Genomic DNA, 17542 nt, shown 5'->3' with positions numbered 1-17542 from the left:
AGCCTACTTGAAGCAGCTGGGTACCTGAGACTGCTGAAGTGAGAGGCTAAAGATACCAGTGAACACTACAGCCAGTTGAACAACACAGGTCTTTAGCACATGGTCAGGTACCCCATCTGGGCCAGGTACTTTCTGTGGGTTCACCCTCCTGAAGGATGCTCTCACGTTGGCTTCAGAGACTGAAATTGCAGTGTCATCAGGAGCTGTGGGAGTTTGTGAAGGATCCTCCATATTTTGCTGGTCAAAGTGAGCATAGGTATTGGGCTCATCTGGGAGCAAAAGTTTGTTATCATCTAGGTCACTTGGTTTCACAATGTAAGAGCTAATAGCATTCAAACCCTTGGATTGTTCAAATATTAACAATACCTTAGGTTACATATTTTTCCTCTCCCCCAATCTTGTCCTAATGTACATTTTACACACATGTATGTATACTTTATGCTAATTTAGGTTTGTGTGAACTCATGTTTGTCATCATCTTGCAAGGTACAAAAACTTAATTTTCATGGCATTTATACCATGTGCATCAATGCGTATGACAACAACACACCTGAACTTGAATAAATCTCTCATTCGTTTGGTGGTTCCAGGTATTCATTGCTGCTTCCTCCTATAACTACATACAAACTACTCAAACAGAAACTGCTAGGCATGTCAGATTTCCAAAAGAGACATTGAGAAGGGGATGTTTCCACCACTTTCATTAGGGCTGAATGTACTTTCACATTAAACAATGTTTTCCACAAATGGGTGGACAATTTTATCTATTTATTATTTTGCATTGTTACATGAAAGCCTATTATTCACTCTGATTTTTGAAAGCTCAGACATGTAAATAGAACTCACCTGAGTGTGTGGTTCAGATCTACTTTTAGGGATGTACAATTGTATTAATGAAATTGGGCAACAAAAGCAAAGAAAGGGGGAAGATTCTATCAACAGTAGGCTGGTGCAGTAGTTAAACTATCAGACTAGTAATTTAGCAATTCAAGGATGAGAGTTCAAATCTATGGCAGGGTTACAATTTACATTGTTAATAAAATGGATCTTTATTGAATTCAGCCATAACTACTGACAAACAAATTGTTATAAAAAGCTTTTGGTGCATTATTACTTTTCAGAAAGGAAATCAACCAGCATAACCCAAACTGGTTAATATGTGATTCCAGACCTACAGCATTAGATTTAATTACCATCAGAAACAGCCCAGCCCAGTGAGCTGCACAATTGCATCATTACTGTCTTTTTTAAACAGATAAAAGACACAGCTGACAGCAAAAGACTACAGGATCAGACATGTCAAACTGCATATCAGAAGACAGGCAATCCATAACTAAGTACACCTCTAACTAAGTTGTTCCAATGCAACCATCTACCTGGACAACCTTGCATTTTGTCAAGCCTGCCATATTCACATAAATCAGGACACATCTGACACATCTAATTACCATCCAGTCTATTTTCAGTAAAAGTAATGGAATGTGTCACTGACAAAGTTATCAGAAGTTAATAATCTGCTCATTAATGCTTGGTTTGGGTTTCACAGAGATGTTTTAGCTCCAGACCTTATCGAATTCTTCCACCAAATATGGGTCAAAATAATAAATTCCATACAAGAGGTGAGAGCAACTGCCCTTGGCAGTAAGGCAGCAGTTGACTGAGTGCAGGAACAAGGACGACATTCACCAAAAGGGCTGCCATGGTTCAATCTAATTAAAATCGAAGGATGCAAGAATTCCTCCTCAGTAAGCTATTAGTGAATCAGATGAGATTTTAAAACAATCTGATAAAGCAAATGAAAACCTGTGGCAAGTAATGACAGCTATCCTGAATTCTACATGACACTTGCAAAAGAGGCTACTTATAATGATTAATAATAATTCAGAACAACTAAACATTTGAACCACACTTTGTAAGCTGGTCACAAAAGCCACTTCTACCTTCAGCTGAAGAAAATCAGAAATGAAATGCTTTCTTTGATTCCTATCACAATATCAGCTGCCCACTGATTATCCAACCCTCTTCTCCACCAGCCCCATGTTAATACCATTGACTGTGATCAGCTGTGAGAACCCAAAATGAACAGGTGGTAGATTTAGACTCAATAATCCCATATTGTTTACACTTCAGAAGAGCACCATGGCAAGATAGGAACTGGGTTAACAAACTTCCAGATTTGTCCCAGAGAGTCTCCTTAACACTGCTAAGGTCAGCAAAGAAAAATCACATGGCCCTTAAAAAAAATTGTGGGATCATTACTATAAAATTGTATTTAAAAAAGTGTTAGGGGAAAATATTGGTAAGGCAAGGCATTTGGAGCCAAGAGATCAGAGATTAAGCACTCCAAAACAGGGCACTTGTTTAGGTTTATAATTCACTGAAAGCAGATATGATGCTGGAGTTCGTGTTTAGCACACTGCCCTTCAATACATTAAGTACAAAATTTGGGCATGGTGTGGTAGCTGTACAAGACATTGGTGCCAGCGCAGCTATTGTGGACAGTTTTGTTCGCCATTGCCAACATGAAACTGGAAAGAATGCAGAGGAGATTGATGTGAATGCAGCCAGACATCGAGAGCCTGAGCTATTGGGAGGGGTTGAGTAAGCTAGGACTTTGTTTTTTGGAATGTAGGAGTCTGAGGGTGACCTTATAAAGGTGCAAAAATCATGGAGGATATTTTCCGCAGACAAAGTGAGCTAAAAACACGGGTATAGATTTATGGCGAGAGGTAAAAGATTTAAAAGGGACCCTAATGGGAGCTTCATCATGCAGAGTGTAGTCCCTAAATGGAATAAGCTGCCAGAGAAAATAGTTGAGGCAGGTACAGTAACAACATTTAAAAGACATTTGGAATAATACGTGGATAGGTTTGGAGGGACTTGGACCAAACATGGACAAGTGGAACTAGGCTAGTGGGCATCACATAGGCATGGATGAGTCGGGCCAATGCATTAAAAAATTGTTAGCTTATTGCTACAGTTACAGCCCTTAGAAAAATGCTGCTTTAATCTCATCAGTTTAGGACAAAGAATGATGGACCAGAGCCATCAAATTCAGATTCTTAGATATCATAAGTGAGGTTTCCCAATTCTCATAATTTCTCTCCAACCATAATAAATAGCCAGTCTTGGAATGACAAGTACAAAATCAAAACTAAAATCCAGCCAAGAAATCCACATTGATCAACATCTTATAGACCAAAACTAAATCTTTCTACTCTCAAAAGAAAATTTAGGCCAGCTGTTTGGAGTACCCTAAAATTACATGATACCTTCATTAATAAATGTTAGAATTATTGTTCTAATAAATAACAATCCAAGTTATCAAACTACATTTCATATTAACACCACAGTTTCCAACAGATTCAAAGCACCAGCTCATTATTCTGGGCTTTTCTGAATGTGAATATTTATTATATTATAGATGCCTCATCTTTCATGCAAAAAGTAGTTCTTATGAGAGTCAAATGCAAGTAATCAATTTCATGTAGGAAAATTATTTTTGGGTAACAACCCATTTGTAATGGCATTAAATGTCTTGAAACATAGAATTAACTGCCTTACTAGTCACAGCACAATTAAAACATTACCATGTGTGACAGAAAGTAATCCCTGCGGAATAATAATGTTACAGCACCATCTGCGATCTTCCACAGTTGCACCAGTAACCAAGTAATTCCTTTATATATATAAGTCATTTGTTTCAAAATAGACAAAGGGATTTCTAAGCACATTTGGCCAACCTTGCTGATGCAGATTCTCAAAAAAAAACTTAATTCATGACAAGTTTTTTTAAGGAAAAATATTGATGAACGGTTGAAAGAAAATGCTAACAGGTCCCTTACATAAAATAATCCAAGAAGTGTATTAAGGCTATTTAGCTAAGTTGTACTATCAGAACATTGAGTTGGGAACAAAGCTACATTTACCTCAAATAGCACTGAAAACTGGACAAATTATGAATAATGCATGATGCTACTGCCTGTCAGTGGGCAGTTTGTGAAGAGTCATCCATCAGCTATGACTGAAAGAAAGATATTAGCTCTTCCTTTTTTATTTGCAGAACATCCACCACGCAAACATCCATTTAAGCCGTAAACATATTAAACTTTATTTTAGCTCACTCGTGCATAGCTGCTGAAGTGGCCATTAACATGCTGTCTGCTGCATCAAAAGCAATTTTTAGTTTTAGTGCATGAAATACATCTAATATGGTCAGGGTTTTTACAGCAGTAACTCTGATTTTATTTTATGGTCACAACTGTTCACAAGAATCAGATTTCACACACTAGAAAGTAATATGATTGATGTGCTAATGTTGCACAGTCAGCAACAGTACCATATGCTTTCGAATGATCTTCGACAGACAACCTGGAAATTTCAGCCAAATCTAAGATTGGCCCTGTAGATGGAACAGTCATAATAAAAATTACTCAATTTTAATTGCTAGGAAAAGGTTAATGGAAATTGTAACTGGACAGCTCCTCCACTGGCTGGCCCACTATATCCCCAGTATTGTGATCAATTGGAAATTACTCCATTGTTGTCATGAAAAAGTATTATGTTGATGCACACAAACTGATCCTGCAATCAACTTAAACATTTTATCATGCGATATATTAAACCTGATAATCATGTTCTTCCACTGTTCTGTTATAATTTTGCATGAGTTAAAGTTTGAAACACAAGAGACGAAGATGAACATCAATAGTCTTGTATTTCAGGACAAAATTACACAGCAAATTCGTGATCAAACATTTTGTTTTACAGAGCTATAAATCACAGCAGGTAACTAAGCTACATAAGATAATTTCACACAAATATTCTAAAGTGTTTTGAGATAAAGCAACATTGCTTCAAAAGCCTAACATGCAATTAAATATTTCACCTTGATCCTCCCAGCATACAGTTTTACTTCACAGGGACTTAAGTATGTGTCTACACTCTATGAGCTTTGAAACTAAATTCAGTGATGAGGAAACTGTCAATCGAACCCAATGTGAAAGATACAAGGGCTGTCTGTATGATACGTGAATAAAAATACATTCGTACTACTCTGGGTGCAGTAAATTTGCAATAGGCAGAAGACTTGCTAATATGGAACTCCATTACAGTTCAGCATTTCTCCCCATGGTGACAAGCTTGCAACACTGACAAATTAATTAAACTAACCTGTGTTGACAAGGGATCTTACATGGAACGTGAGCAAATGTAGAGCATTTATTTTAAAAAATATAAAAACATAGCTACTTCATGATGACTTACGCCAGATTCAAACCTTTATTACAAGTCTATTCAGCACTAGTCATTGAACCCATTTAAAAGTAATACTTTATTAGGCCTAACTGTACCTCTGAACAAGAACCATATGGATCTCATTCAATCACAACAGCTGTGTGTCACTAATGTCAAAATGACACAGTGATTCAATATATTCTAATGTAATTTACATAAATTATTTGCAAACAAATTGGAAGAAGGTTTTTGTGAAGACACAAAGAAAAAAATGTGCTTATGGAGCTACAAGAATGAAAAGGCAAGCTCTCATAACACACACACACACACATTGTGTTTAAGTTTTAAATCATTCATGTTTCATTCACTTCTTCACCACACCCTAGATTTTAAATTAGTTTATATGCATACGAGGTCATTCCAACTATGCGTGGAGTAAATCAAGTGGCATTTCAAATAATGCGTGAATTTCAATGCTAGGAAAGAAGTTCTGCAATGTGGGACAATTATGGAAGAAGACATGAAAACTGAAGTAATGACTGAATCGCAAGAAAGGAACTGCAAGCACCAGTGAACATTGTATTTGAAGAAAAGAGGAAGGAGTGTCCTTTTGGGAAAAGAGGTCAACCTCTGGAAAAAGCCACCTGATTTGTAATTTCAGAGACATGCCACATAAGCAGATCATAGACAGATCACAGTAGGACACTAACTAGTCATATTTGAAGACTTGCACCATATATTAGATCGTCATCTGTGACAAACCCACGCTGAAGCAGTCAACCCCACGCTGAAGTAGTCAACCCCATGGACATGGCAAGGAGAAATCATAAGCAGTGATAATCAAGAACCAGCATGGATAGCTGACAACTTCCGGTTGGTCGGATCCCAGCAGATATTGAATAAGACTTGAATTGATATAAACATCAGAATAGTCCATAAATATTTTACAGCTAATGAGGATTTTAAACTGTAGAAAATGCAACAGCTAGTGCTCACACTGTGAATTTTCTCAGTAATTTATAAATTACCAGATCATTTGTTTTGGTGGAGAGTAATTTAAGGAAACATATTGACTGGGATCAACTTCTTGCTCTTCTTCAAAGGGGAACAATGAAACCATTTACATCCATTCAACATCTTCAGCCCATGGTGTGGTGGTGAACTAATTAAGCCAGTAATTAAATGTCTAACTAATTTGTTGTGTAGGCAGAAGGAATTAGTTTAGATGGGCATTTAGTTACCAGTTTAATTAGCGCAGCACAACATTGTGGGCAAAAAGGCGGTTCCTGTGCTGAACCGTTCCACTGTGTGATCTATTTTCTGGCATCCTTGTTTAACTTCTCAACTGGAGGACAACACGTGCAGTGTGCAGAACTGCCTCAATACTGTATTCAGTCTAGATCATTGTATATAGCTGATCAACCGCACCACAGACAGTATTCTGTATCAGCTTTCAAATTTCAAAGTTCAAATTCAAAATGAATTTATTATCAGTATATATATATATTGATATCATCATATACTAACTTGAGATTTTTGTTTTGCAGGGATTTATAGGGGGCAAAAAAAGAAATACTTTCTCCTGTACCTGATGGCACGGGACCTCAGGGCTCTCCATCTTCTGCCCAATGGTATTAATGAAAAGAGGACTTGGCATGGGGATGGTGAGGGTTTCTGATGATGGGTTCAAACAGAGGATGTTGCAGTTGCAGATACAGATTCAATAGTCACTTGCCTACAAGGCTGCAGAGGCATTAGATATTTGGAGCAATCCATCAGCCGTGTCTAAAGAAGAAGATTCGCATGTTTTTCTAAACTTTCCATATGGGATACGGTTGTTGCTTGCAAGGAAAGTATTTATTGTACATGCCTAACTGCCCTTGTGGGGCTGACTGGATGCCACTTTTCCAAACATCTATAGTCAAGTTGAAATCTATAGTCATACGCATACATACACAGTACAAGTCTCATGTAAATAAGCCTTTTGCAGCAGCAAAGTACTTGAGAGACACAAGTTAAATTAATATAAGCAACACACATCAAAGTTGCTGGTGAACACAGCAGGCCAGGCAGCATCTCTAGGAAGAGGTACAGTCGACGTTTCGGGCCGAGACCCTTCGCCAGGACTCCAGGGAAGAAGCTGCACTGAACCACGAGCTATGCATCCTCATGCTCCTGTCTCTCCGGTTTTATAGCAGCTCTGAGAAGAGAACTTGGCTGGGACGATGGGGATCTTCCTGAGGCATCACTCTTGTAGATGTGTGAAGTGGAGGACAGAGCCATATGCTTGATGGATCTGCCTGAATCCACACTCTCTGTAGCCTCTTGTGTTCTTGTACGCTGGAATCCTGGTGAAGGTGCACAAACTGTGTCATTATCTAGGAAGATCTGGGACTCAGACCCACTAATAAAGGAGGAATATAGTGATACGTTTCTATGTCAGGGTATTGCGTGGGACCTAAAGGGGAACCTGAAGGAGATGACATGCCCATGCATCTACTGCTCTCAACTTTCCTGCCGTACTGGAGGAAATGAATGCTTGGGGTGATAGATGGGGTTGGGGAGGGCAAGCACATAGATAATATGGAGCTTTGACTGGGTCTTGGAAGGGAAGGCTTTGGGACAGGTCATGAGCCATCTGTTTCAAGATACCCAGCTTTGGACCTACTGTTTGAAGACACAGTAGGTGTGTGGTTTGTCAAGTTAAGCTTTGATCTCCAGGACCTTGATGGTGGGGTGCCTCATGACGGTAATACCACTGAGGGCCCCAGAGAAGGTGACTAGACTCACACTTGTTGGAGATGATCATTGTCTTTGAGTGGTATGTATGTTATCTGCTACCTCATACCCCAAGTTTTCTGGATATTACTGTATGTAAGAACAGATATGCTTTATTATTGATGCACAAATGAAACTATACATTACAGGCAGAGGTTGCAAATAAGCTCAATTTCTGACCTCGTAACAAAAGGAAGGTCATTTATGAAGCAGCTGAGATATTTTGGCCTTAAATTCTGCACTTGAGATCTCCTTTGGTAACCCCTGAGGCTATGATGAATGAATTCCACTACTGGCTATAGGCACAGAGAGAATACCACACAAATATTATTGACAGTTTAGGCAAAACTCTGTAACATAGTCTTGGTTGGCTTTTGTTGCTTAGGAAAGCATTAAGATAGGGGATTCCAAAATTATGGACTGCAATAAAGTGTGCAAATCACTGCCAGTCATAGGTGAATGTCATTCACAAGCATCATTATAGAAAAACTGCTAGCTGGTACTAATATTAATTGGAGTATTAACCTGCATCAGCCCCTCACAGCCTCTCAAAAAGTGCTGAGCCACACTCTCAGCTGAATCCCACACCACTGCAGCTGATGCAGGAGCCACTGATTTGCAGCTGCCTTCTATATTTTGTGCTGCTCCACAGACATCACCCCAAGAGAGCATTTGGTGGTTGGCCTCATCTAGAATCAGCATCGAAAAAGTTCATAACACACAAGAGGAATGCACATCAACAAAATACATAAAACAAGATCATCAATAGCCCTACACAACTTAGTAAAATTAATCCTATTAGAATGTCTGGCAATCTGTCATTTTTTCATTGTGCTGAGAAAAAAAAAGCATAAATTGGCCAAAAGCCAAATAAAAGATGCTGCATGCAGCAAAAGGTAATAAATGTGACTGCTAAATTAACATTTCTGGTCTTGTAAATATGTCCAAAAGTAAACCTGTGGCTGGTTGCGAAGTTTGATACTCTTTCTCGTCCTCTTCCTGCCGGTTTCTCAATTATTGAGCATTTTTAGATAGAAATGCTAATCTTTAAGTACTTAAGCAGCTGCCTTGCTCAATAACTGAATGGGAATAATTAAGCTGTTTCTTTTTTAAGCCATGACTTTTTTGTAGATGACATATTTGAAAGAAAACTTTCTTTTGCTAGAAATCCATTATCATGTGACAATATCTGACTCATTCCAAGCATGTCTTCAAGTCCCAAAAGTTTTTTTTTAAATCTTTATGTCACTTATTGAGTCTCTGTTCAATGCAAAAAGAAAGTTGGTTTGGTTGTCAATCATAACGTTGCGGACATTTTGAACTTCTCAGCTCCCGCTTGCACATTGTTCATTTGGATAATTCTGGAAAGGACACGTGTTCATAATCCTTGCATCACTGATGGAGTCCTTTCAACACATCAAACCTTTTTTTTCAAGTCCAACTACTCCCTCTATACCCATGACTGTGTGGCTGGGTATAGCTCAAATGCCATCTATAAATTTGCTGATGATACAACGGTCTAACATGCCGAAGAGAGATGATCTGGATGCGATGGGAGGTGAGGACCCTGATACAATAGCTATCACTAAAGAGGTAGTGCTGAGCAAACTTGTGGGCCTGAAGGTAGACAAGTCCCCATGTCCTGATAGAATGCATCCTGGGGGACTGGAAGAAATGGCAGAGGTTATGGATGAGGCTTTGGTAATAATTTACCAAAATTCTCTGGGCTCTGGACAGATGCTGTTCAAAAAAGGATGTAGGCAAAAGGCAGGTAAATATAGGCCAGTTAGTTTAACATCTGTAGTTGGGAAAACACTTGAAGCTATCATTAAAGAAGGAATAGCCAGGCATCTGGAAAGAAATGGATCCATCAGGCAGATGCAGCATGGATTCTGCAAAGGCGTTTTGACAAATTTTGACAAAGGCGTTCTGCAAGTTCTGTTTGACAAACTTACCGGAGTTCTTTGAGGGTATAACAAGTGCAGTGGATAGAGAGGAACAGATGGACATTATTTGCTTGGGTTTCTAGAAGGCATTTTCATTAAGGTGCCACATTAAAGATTTATCCATAAGATAAGGATGCATAGTACTGCGGATGATGTATTAGCATGGATAGAGAATTGGTTAACCAATAGAAAGCAGAGAGTTGGGACACAGGGGTGTTTCTCTGGGTGGCAATGAGTAGTGAGCAGAGTGCTGCAGGGGTCAGCGCTGGGCCCGCAACTGTTCACGATATACGTTAATGGCCTGAAAGAGGGGACCGACTAAAATTGCTGATCGAGTGAAAAAGTAGTTTGTGCAGAGGACACGGAGAGTCTGCAGAGAGATATAGAGAGGTTAAGTGAATGGGCAAAGATCTTGCAAATAGAGTATAATGTTGGTAAAACTTAGGTCATCCACTTTGGAAGGAAAAATGGAAGATTAGATTATTAATTAAATGGTAAAAGATAGCAGCATGTTGTTGTGCAGACAGATTTGGGAGTACTTGTGTATGAACTGCAGAAGGTTGGTTTGCAGGTGCAGCAGGCTATCAAGAAGGCAAATGGAATGTTGGGCTTCAATGCTAGAGGGATTGATTTTAACAGCAGGGAGGTTATGCTGCAACTGTATAGTGTACTGGTGAGGTCGCATCTGGAGTACTGTGTGCAGTTCTGGTCTCCTTACTTGAGGAAGGATATACTTACTTTGGAGGCAGTGCAGAGAGGTTTACCAGGTTGATTCCAGAGATGAGCAGGTTAGAATATGAGGAGAGATTGGGTCACCTAGGACTGTACTCGCTGGAATTCAGAAGCATGAGAGGAGATCTTATAGAAACATATAAAATTATGAAGGGGGTAGTTAAGATAGAGGAAGGGAAGTTGTTTCCACAGGAAGGTGAGACTAGAACTAGGGGACATAGCCTCAAGATTCGGGGGAATAAATTTAGGATGGAGCTGAGGAGGAACTGCTTTGTGCAAAGAGTAGTGAATCTGTGGAAGGTAGGTGGAGGTGAGTCCAAGATTGAATCAGCCGTGATCTTATTGAACGGTAGAGCAGGCTCAATGGGCCAGATGGCCTACTCCTGCTCTTATTTCTTATGTTTTTATGTTGTTGGTAGAATCTCAGCTGGAGATGAGACGATGTGCGGGAGTGCGATATACCAACTAGTTGAGTGGTGTCGCAGCAACAACCTTGCACACAATGTCAGTAAGATGAAAGAGCTGGTTGTGGACTTCAGGAAGGGCAAGATAAGGGACCACGAACCAATCTTCATAAAGAATCAGAAGTGGAGACAGTGAGCAATTTCAAGTTCCTGGGTGTCAAGATCTCTGAGGATCTCAGCTGGTCCCAATGTATTGGTGCAGCTATACGGAAGACAGTGGCTATATTTCATTACGAGTTTGAAGAGATTTTGTTTGTCACCTAAAACACTTGAAAACTTCTATAGATCTACCATGGGGAGCATTCTGGCTGCATCACTGTCTGGTATGGGGTGCTACTGCACAGGACCAAAAGAAGCTATGGGAAGTTGTAAAATTTGTCAGCTCCATCTTGGGTATTAGCCTCTGTAGTATCCAAGACATCTTCAAGAAGTAGTGCCTCTGAAAGGCGGTGTCCATTATTAAAGACCCCCATCACCCAGAACATGCCCATTTCTCATTGCTACCAACATAAAGGAGGGACAGAAGCCTGAAGGCACATACTCAGCAATTCAGGAACAGCTTCTTCCCCTCTGCCATCCGATTCCTAAATGGACATTGAACCCTTGGACACTACCTCACTTTTTTTATATAGATAAATATTATTTCTGTTTTGCTCTATTTTAAATCCAACTATTTAATATACTATACATACTTACTGTAATGGATTTACTTTCTTTCTATATTATCATGTATTGCATTGTAATGCTGTTGCTAAATTAACAAATTTCACAATACATACCAGTAATAATAAACCTGATACTGAATAGTCTCAAACCATAGAGTTATTACCTTTCAGGTATTTGTCCAATTCCTTTTTTTAAAAAGCCACAAATTAATCACTCCATCACTCTCCCTATGACTGACCTGCCCTACTCTGCATTTTCAAACAGAAAATCATCAGATCGTAACAGCTTGCTGCTCGATAAAGGGTTTTCCTCGTGTGCCTTTCAAGTCCTTTTCCAATATCCCCATTCTGTGTCCCCTGAATCTTGACCCTCACACAAATGGAAAATCTCTCTGATAACCTTGTTTGGAAGGCTAATAATTTTGAACACTATTATCAAATCACCTCTTTCAGCCTGGTCTGTTGCTTTCAGTGTTCATGATGTGACATCCTCTACATTGGAGAAACCAGGTGCAGACTCGGCAACCATTTTGTGCAGCACCTGTGTTCTACACGCTCCAGCCTGTTGGGGCTTCTATTTGAGCATCATTTTATTTCTCCTTCCCCCACTCCCATGCTGACCTCTCTCTCCTCGGCCTTTTTCCTTGCTATGAAGATGGATAAACCAGAAGAACATTTCACATTCTACTTAGTTTACAAACCAATGGTATGAACATTAAGTTTTCCAATTTCATGTAACCCCCACAGATGTCCACTTCTTTTCCTTCATGTTTTGTTCATTTTTTCCATCCCCTCCTTCCCCCCCCACCCAAAACATGGTTCCATCAGCTCATTTATTCCCCATTCAACTATCACATAGCAGCCTCTGACCCATCCCTCCCTTGGACTGGCATATACTAGCAATCTTTCTTCTTTCAGTCCTGATCCATGGCCTAAAGCTAAACATGTCAACTAACACTTTTTCCCTTGTCAGAGGTTGATTGACCCCACTGAATTCTTCCCTTTAATCTTCTCCTCTCAACCTTCTCTGCTTCAAGAAAAAAAAACCTGGCTTTTCCAAACTATCCACAAAACCAGTGTCTCATCCCTAGAGCCATTTGAGAAAATCTCTCCAGCACTTTCTCCGGGAAGTCTCAAGGTTCCTAAAGAGCACTCAGTTGTGCTAAAATATTGTTTTATAGAAATTCATTATTACTTATTTGCTTTTTATTCCAGGATCTCTTGTTCAATAAAACCTAAGATTTATAGCTTTTCACCATTTTCTCTCTGTCTTGCTATCTTCAGAATATTCCATTTGTCCTTTGTTAACTCTGCTTGCACTTCTCAAAATGTTCTCTTAATTTAGCATTGAACAGGATTGCACTGACAGCCAATACAAGAAGCAGCACCATCCAGCCCTAGTGAAAATATCAACTCATTCCTGACTGACCCACCCATGCATTGAAGTGTGGAGTATTCTGGGAATATGGCACAGATTCATCTGACCTCTGAACTCAGCATGAGAATTGTCACATGCCTGGAGATCATTGCAGCTGGAAGTAGTATAATGGTAGGCTCCTGATAAAAAGTAATTGAGGAGTGAAGATCGTGTTGAAGATAATCCAACTCTTTACCTCTCATTATTCTTCCCATCAAAATACATTTAGAAGATCTTGGCATTCAGCTGTTTGCCAGATATCCATCATCCCATCAGCCCATCTAGCTTCATCCTCCTCACTACTTCCAAGATGTAAGTCCACATTATGAAATTATGGCTTCTATACCAAAGACAATTTACATAATATCCATCAAAGAAATCAAAGGCTCCAGCATTATGCATGAGGAGCACCACAGTACATCTTCCAAGTGCACAAATCCTTGACTAATTCTATCTCAGATCCCTGAATCAATTTTACTGGCAAACTATCATGTAGCATTTTAGCAACCATCTTCTGAAAGCACACTATCCACACAGCTTGTCTGCTTTGATACCTAAACACTGTTTGCCTTGGATAAATCTATACTAACTTTCCTTTATTGATCCAGCCTCTGCCAATCAGCATCAATGTTATCTTAGATCATCAGTTCCAGAAGCTTCCTTCCTGTTTATTCCCCTCTCTACCAAGATTAAACCACTTGGCTTTTATTTGCTGGATTAATCCATACAACTTTTTAAACAATGGTTAATATCTGAAGTTCACCACTCTGTTGGCACCATTTGCACCTCCCAACCATACTTCATGACAACAGAAGAATGCAGCCAAGCAGCTCTATAATTCCAACAGTTATTTCCTTCAGAATCTACAAAGCCTCCCACTGGACCAGATAGATTCTCCTCTTCTGGTGAACGCAGCAGGCCAGGCAGCATCTCTAGGAAGAGGTGCAGTCGACGTTTCAGGCCGAGACCCATCGAAGGGTCCTGATGAAGGGTCTTGGCCTGAAACGTCAACTGCACCTCTTCCTAGAGATGCTGCCTGGCCTGCTGCATTCACCAGCAACTTTTATGTGTGTTGCTTGAATTTCCAGCGTCTGCAGAATTCCTGTTGTTTTCTCTTCTTCTGGTTTAGTTTAGCCTCTCTTCCTATTCCTATTATCAGTTTATAGCGTCAACCTATCAAGTGGCTCTTCTTTAACTGTGATTTTACGAGGGAAGGTATTGCCAAAGACAAATGCAAAGTGCACTTAGAACTTTGCTATGCTCTAAGCTGCCTTACATAGAATTTGGTTTTGATGTGATTAGATTCACTCCTCCTCATCATTAACAATTGAAGGTGTTAGGTTTTTTTTTTACATTAGTTATTACTTATATCCACTTTACCCTTCAAACTTCCTGTCCACAATCCTTAATATCAGTCCAATTCCCACAAATTAGAACAAAATTAAAGCAGCTGGAACAATTCAGTCCAGATGAAGAGGCTTGATCGAGAACATCAACTGTTCTCTCCTGTCTACAGATACTGCCTGACCCATTGAGTTTCTTTGCTCAAGAATCCAACATCCACATTCTCTTGTGTCTCCCACATACTAACAACTTGCTATCTCTCACTTTCCCTTCATTCTCTCTCCTTTTCATCACGCAAGAGCCATTCCTTTATTTTTCTTCCTCATGGGAACAGGCCTGACTGCAAACTAATTCTTCTTTAAAGGTTGTAGACTTGTTTGCTAACCCTTGTTACAATTTAACATGGCCGGATCAGTTTTCAATCCATTGAAATTGGGCCTCCTCCAGTTGAGTACTTCTATTCTAAATCACATGTGTCCTTTCGTTATTGCTTAATTAAACCCAATGACTTGATCGTTGTTCCCGAAGGGTCACCCCACTCACTCTTGCTCCACCCGACTTACTTTTCAGGGAATGATCTTGCGTCCCAGAAACACACGGAGAACTGAAATGTCCTCGATAGTCTGAAGAAATCCTATCCTTGTTCCCCCAACATCACTCGTCACTTAGTATGCATATGGATCCAGGCCACAAAATGAGAGGAGAAGATGGCAGCGCAACACAGCGCACAGCGACCTCTCCAGTGGTGATGTCTGTTATCTGTCAAGTAGGGTGCTGTGCACAATCCTGATTTGATGGAGATGGACATGAGAGCACGGAGGAACGTCTGGTGAAACTTCTGAAATGCCTCTTTCGCTGCCGCTGCTACTGTGTGATCCAGAATCTCCAGAGGGGAAGGCCCCGAGTCCACGGCTTGCTTGTTGCTCGGCAGCCGGGGCAGGGTTGAAGCGCTCAGCAGAGGATGGTGCTCGGTGTCCAAGGGCTGGTCGGAGGCTTGAAGTTTTTGTACGGACTCAGAGTCCGCTGCAGTCGGATGCCTCCAATGGTGCTGCATCGGCAAGTTTCCGGCACTTGGAGGTTCATGGCAGGGAGAGTTTCTCCCTTCTACCGTTTGCATGAGATAATGAGGCTATCGGGACTTTGAGACTTTTTTTACCGTGCCCATGGTCTGCTCTTTATCAAATTATGGTATTGTTTTGCACTGTTGTAACTATATGTTATAATTATGTGGTTTTGTCAGTTTTAGTCTTGGTTTGTCCTGTGTTTTCTTGTGATATCATTCTTGGAGGAACGTTGTATCATTTTTTAATGCATGCATTTCTAAAAGACAATAAACGAGGACTGAGTGTCCTCATAATCTAATCTAAAAAAATAGAGGAGAAGAGTGTGATGAGAAAATAAGCCAAACCTTCCAATGTACAGGCTTTATGCTGATGGAGACAATCATCTGTAGACTAACACATGCATTTGCCTGTTAAAGATTTCCCAGCCAGACCTTCTTGAACAAAGTTATCCCAATGCTCATAGCTGAGACCCTGCACTGCAACAGACTCTTCCATGTTTACATGTGGATTGCAATTATTAAGGATACAAGTTCAAATTTGACTGTAGAATATGGGTTCCAATCTTAATCTGATTTGGTGTGTAATGTTAATAACATATATTAAAAAAATCAAAGGTCATTCCAGCAGTGGCAGTGTGTTGATTCAAAATATTAAAAGAAGTCTGTTGGACATCTACGTAGGACAGCTAGAGGTAATGAATACAGAGAGGAGGGACCAAAAAGCAAGAAATTCCTGTGACACTCTCTCCAGTATTCAAATTAGCAAGTTTCAGCTACATTCAGCTATGATGTTGAGGCTTTGAGATGACAGTGAAAATTAATCTGGCAATATTTATATTGCATTAATCAAAGTTACACAAAACTCACTGATCATTGCTCTATTTCCATTTTCCTTCTGATTTCATTTGTCCCAAAGGAAAATTACATATCCACTGGTAGTTCATTTAAAAGCTAACGGACTCTTTGTTAATATCGACCTGACTTGCTAAATAACCACACAAAAGAAATTTTGCTAGTGGACATCAAAACTTAAGTAAACCATTACCTTAAATACATTAAAAACATAAGAAGTAGGAGCAGGAGTAGACCATCCGGCCCATCAAGCCTGCCCCACCATTCTATAAGATCATGGCTGATCTGTCCGTAAACTCAGTTCCATCAACCTGCCTTTTCCCCATAACCCTTAATTCCCTTACTATGTAAAAACCTATCTAACTGTTTCTTAAATATATTTAGTGAGGAAGCCTCAACTGCTTCCCTGGGCAGAGAATTCCACAGATTCACCACTCTCTGGGAAAAACAGTTTCTCCTCATCTCTGTCCTAAATCTTTTCACCTGAGTCTTGAGGCAATGTCCCCTAGTTCTACTCTCACCTACCAATGGAAACAACTTTCCTACTTCTATCTTATCTATCCCTTCCAAAATTTTGTATGTTTTTATAAGATCCCCTCTCATTCTTTTGAACTCCAGACAGTATAGTCCCAGGCAACTCAATCTCTCCTCATAGGCTAACCCCTTCATCCCAGGAATCAACCTGGTGAACCTCCTCTGCACTGCCTCCAAAGCCAGTATATCCCTCCTCAAGTATGGAGACCAGAACTGCACACAGTACTCCAGGTGGGGCCTCACCAGTACCCTGTATAGTTGCAGCATGACCTCCCTGCTCTTGGATTCAATCCCTCTAGCAATGAAGGCCAACATTCCATTTGCCTTCTTAATAACCTGTTGTACCTGCAAGCCAACTTTTTGCGATTCATGCACAAGCACTCCCAAGTCCCTCTGCAGAACAGCATGCTGTAATCTTTCACTATTTAAATAATAATCTGCTCTTCTATTATTCCTTCCAAAGTGGATGATCTCGCATTTACCAACGTTGTATTCCATCTGCCAGACCTTGG

This window comes from Mobula birostris, chromosome 15, assembly GCF_030028105.1.
Source record: "Mobula birostris isolate sMobBir1 chromosome 15, sMobBir1.hap1, whole genome shotgun sequence".
In the NCBI taxonomy this organism is placed as follows: Eukaryota; Metazoa; Chordata; class Chondrichthyes; order Myliobatiformes; family Myliobatidae; genus Mobula; species Mobula birostris.
This window is presented reverse-complemented; position numbering follows the sequence as displayed.